At 45.6% G+C, this 4,526-nt stretch overlaps 1 pseudogene; it reads right to left on the bottom strand.

Annotated features, from left to right (window-relative positions):
• Positions 1-684: 684 nt before the first annotated feature.
• On the bottom strand, positions 685-1,565 carry LOC102735901 (protein unc-119 homolog A pseudogene; annotated as a pseudogene).
• Positions 1,566-4,526: the final 2,961 nt, after the last annotated feature.

Here is a 4,526-nt window from a genome sequence, read left to right as displayed (position 1 = left end):
TTTGCAAAATTCTTCTACACAGAAAATGGGAAATATATGCTTTCTTAATGACTATGTTTTTATTATCTAAATACACTATTTGACAGTTTTAGCAGGCTACAGTTAAGAGTTACAAGTTGTAGGGGCGCCTGGGTGGCTCAGTTGGTTAAGCGACTGCCTTCAGCTCAGGTCATGATCCTGGAGTCCCGGGATCGAGTCCCACATCAGGCTCCCTGCTCAGCCGGGGGTCTGCTTCTCCCTCTGACCCTCTTCCCTCTCGTGCTCTCTGTCTCTCATTCTCTCTCTCAAATAAATAAATAAAAAATCTTAAAAAAAAAAGTTACAAGTTGTAGTAAATTTGATATGCTAATTAATAGATTGAAGTGCTGAATACGCATAGAAGAAGCTATTTTGAGAATAAAATCCATTTAAGTGTGAGCCAGTTTACCTAAGGGAATGAAGATATTAGTAAACAAGAGAGTATGTTAAAATTGCCATATTTATGTTATTTTCTGTTCAGACTCCTGTTTCTCCAATATTTTGCTTATTTCTTTCTTTATTTATTTACAGAAAAGGAGAAGAGTTTATTGAAAACTACATAGAGCTATTCCAGTTCCTACCGCAGGCTACAGTCTGGGGTGGTCCCTCCCACATCTCAGGCAGTGGCTCCGTCCCTGTTGGTAGGGGCTGGGGCTGGGGCTGGGGCTCAGGCCAGGGCCCAGACTCCCTTTGGAAGCTTGGCAGCCAGACCCCACCGTGGATCTCCATCTGTGAATTTACAACTCTAAGTGGACCGTTGGTGGTGGGCAGGGGAAGGGAATGGGTCCCTACACAGGAGGCCTTCCTGTACATGGAGGCAGACAACCCTCCTACCACCCCACCCCATGTGCCAAGCCCCATGGGCTTCACAGAGTTGGACTGGGGACATCAGGCCCCCTCCCTCCCATCATTGACTCAGGGTCCAGGGCTCTTGGAAAACCCCCAAGACAGAACACGTGGGGTCATAGATGTACTCACAGGTGTTCTTGCTTCTGGGGATGCAGAAGCCTAAGTGGAAGTCAAAGCTTTTGAGATGCTGGTTGCGAATCAGTACCTCTCAATCATGTGGAAGCTGTTGACAGGCTTGTCTCCCACTGTGAACGCCTCCGTGGCTCCCACTTGCCTCAGGCGGAGGCCTGTAGGCGTGGAACTGGTGGCTGGGCAGACAAAGCACCCAGCATTGGGGTCTAGGTCCTGTGGATTGATGGGCAACCGCTCTGAGGTTGGGGCTTCTTGATTTCAGAGGACAGTGCCTGAATCTACGTCTCAAATCTTGAACGTGATGACATCGATTTTGTAGATGTTCTCCTCAGGGGAGCATAGGTAAATCGTCCATGATCCATCGTAGCCCCAGCACGTCCTCCTGTCCCAAGAGCCACTTATTCTGCAGCGGCCCCAGTCTGAGCCACCTGCTGGCTCCCACTCAGACCCAGGTTCTGATTTTTCCTGCAGCTGCGGCTCCAGCTTGGGCTCCATGTGTGGCCTGAGGTCCCTGGAGCGGGCTCCATCCCCGTCCCAACCCCATCTCGGCCCTTCTTCACGTTCATGGCCTAGAGGGGCTGCCGCTCGCCCTTTCCTCGGTGGCCACCCTCTCCTGCTGGAGCGGAGAGAAGGGGGACATTTTGCCCTTCTTGAAAGGATGTAAATATGCCTGTTCAAAGATGAGACTTCTTTAGCTAACATCAACCCAGGTATTAGATTGTAAAAGCTTAACTTTTCCCAGCTGAAGAGTAGTTTTCATTAATTGGTTACCAGAAAATACTAAAGTGCTTTTTACTGATTAGCCTTATTTTTATTTATTTTGTTTATTTATTTATTTTTTAGTCTTTATCTTTAAAGCTGACAGTTTTGCTCAATATTGTGTGAGGAACTCAGTATTATAACATTTGAGATGATAATAAATATAATACAACTTTTTACTTAACAAATATGTATTATTTAGCTAAATTTCTGCATAATTAAGAGAGGCTCATTTACATTTAGATTTCTTTATACACAAAATTAACAGTATAATGTAGCTTAAAATCTATATAGCAAAAGCATTTCTTCTGTAAGTCTCTGGGCATAAACTCAGAAAAATTAAATCAATTTATAATACCTGAGAAGGGCAATCTGTTGAATAACCCTTACTCCCTTTTTGACTTCATCTGGGTGCTTCCCTGGAAATGAGTACTTAACTGGTTAATTTTGCACCCCACAATTAATCTGATAGCTGGGTCTCAGGCTAATTTCTTTTTCTTTTCTTTCTTTCTTTTTTTCTCTTCTCTTTTCTTCTCTTTTTTCTTCCTTCTCATTCTTTTTCCTTCCTTATCTTTGTTTTCTTCCTTCTCTTTTTTTCTCCCTGCCAGCCTGCAGGATTTATGTGAAATTTATTTCATTTGCATTTTTACTGGTGGAGAGCCCTAGTGACAACAGATAATACAATAGTTACCCTTTACCCAAGTTTTCGGTTTCCATGGTGTCAGTTACCCAGGGTCAACCACAATCAGGAAGTAAAAGATCCTCCCCTATCCTGAGGTCTTTAGTAGCCTAATGCTAAGTCACAATGCCTACCTCCTTCTCCTCACTTCATCTCACATCATTACAAGAAAGATGAGTACAGTACAATAGGTTATTTTAAGAGTGCTTGAGAGTGCACATTCACATAACATCCATGTTATTATAATTGTTCTATTTTAAGCTAATCTCTTACTGTGCATAGTTCATAAGTTAAACTTTATCATAGGTAGGTACCTATAAGAAAAAAACGTAGTATATATAGGGTACTATTTGTGGTTGCAGATATCTGCTGCTCTCAGAAGCATTCCCCCATGGATAAGGGGGGTGGGTGGGTGTACTGTAGATGCAAATAAGGTTAGAGTTAAAATGAAGTTTCCCTACAAATGTGAGAAATTCAATTTTACAGGACTTACAACGATTTGATGGAAAGTCCAGACACTCTGCTCAGGTGCACAATCTAATCTCAGCAAAATGATATTGTTTTCTTTCCTTGAGGAAAGAAAATCTTTTTTCTTGTTTTTGTGTGTTTTTTTTTTTCTTTTTTCCTCATTAGTTAGGACCCAATTCCCTCCAAAGTGAAAAAAATAGAACCAGAAAATGTAACCTAGAGAGTGAGGGGAGGGTGTGTTTGGGGGCTGGGTAGGCTCAGGACTGAGGAAATCTCCGTCTTCCTTCCCCTACAGTGCAAGAAGCTACAGAACAGGAGATGCCTGGACAAAGGGGCTGAAACGAAGTAGCATTTCCCCTCACTCCCGCCTGAGCGAGACTCGGGGCTGTGTCTGCTCCCCTAGCACCCAGGCCACTGTCCTCCACTCCGCCCGTGCCCAGAGCCAGAGTGGCCCAGGCCTCCAGAGCCCCAAGGTGGCCCGCCCTGGGGAGACGCAGGCCCCACCCCAGGTGGGGACCCAACTCGACTCCTCGGTTGTGGGTCTCCTATCCCACGCACAATCTCCCCAGTTTGCTTGGCCTTAGTTGTTGCCACCCGCTGCAGTCAAGGTTTCCCTGCGCCCCCAGGGGACACCAAAGGCGGGGAAGCGGCCATGGGGGTTGACAGGAAGGCTGGGGTCTGTTTCTGCCTGTCGGTTTTGGCCAGGGAAGTGGGGCCCTGCTCCGTCCAGGTTCAGGCCCCGAGAGCTTTGGTCTCCTGGCTGGACATTCGGGACCAGCCCCTGCTCGCCGTCCTGGAAACCGGGGTGATGGATGTCCACTGACGCCCAAGGACAGAGGCAGCGCGCAGGGTCCTTGATTGCTGGGCTGCAGAGCAAGTGGTCAGGCGAACAGGATGTGCACCTGCAGGCCCTTTAATTAGCCTTTATTACCCAGCAGAAACAAAGCTCCCTGGACAGAGGCCCGAGCGCCCTCATTCCTCAGGAAACTCCACCTTACCCTCTCTTCCGTTCCGGACACCCTCTGACCTCCGGCACCTAGGCCCAAAGACCCCAGATTAAACGCACCCCGTCAGCTTCCCCGGAAGACCAGACCTCAGGCTAATGGTTTTCCAGTCTGAAAAAAGTTTGAACCATTCTTAACTTTAATTGGAGCATTCTCCTTTAAATGAATTAAATGATAGTAGTTGTGACCTTTTAGCTTTGCTTGTGAATTTGCACTATCAAAAAATGGATTTTTTCTTCCATTATGAGTCAATGAGTAAACAATTTTGGAGAGGAGTAATTTTTTTTTTTTTTAGCTCCTTAAAAGCTCTGCACCTTGACTATGAACAGAACAAGTTGTATCAGGTATGCTAGCTTTATCGTTCATTTTATTTTATTTTAAAGATTTATTTATTTATTTGAAATAGTGGGGGAGGGGCAGACAGAGAGAGGGAGAATCCCAAGCAGACTCCCAGCTGAGCACCAGCTGGAGGCCCGGCTCATCTCAGGACCCTGAGATCATGACCTGAGCAGAAATCAAGAATCTGAGGCCTAATAGTCTGAGCCACCCAGGTGCTCCACTTTATAAACTTTCACTTTAAATATCACTTTGGTCTCTGCAATATCTTAATTAAAATC

Source organism: Leptonychotes weddellii, chromosome 9, assembly GCF_054177405.1.
Source record: "Leptonychotes weddellii isolate Sample4059 chromosome 9, ASM5417740v2, whole genome shotgun sequence".
Lineage (NCBI taxonomy): Eukaryota > Metazoa > Chordata > Mammalia > Carnivora > Phocidae > Leptonychotes > Leptonychotes weddellii.
Note: the sequence above shows the minus strand (reverse complement) of the source record. Positions and strands in the feature narration are given on the sequence as shown.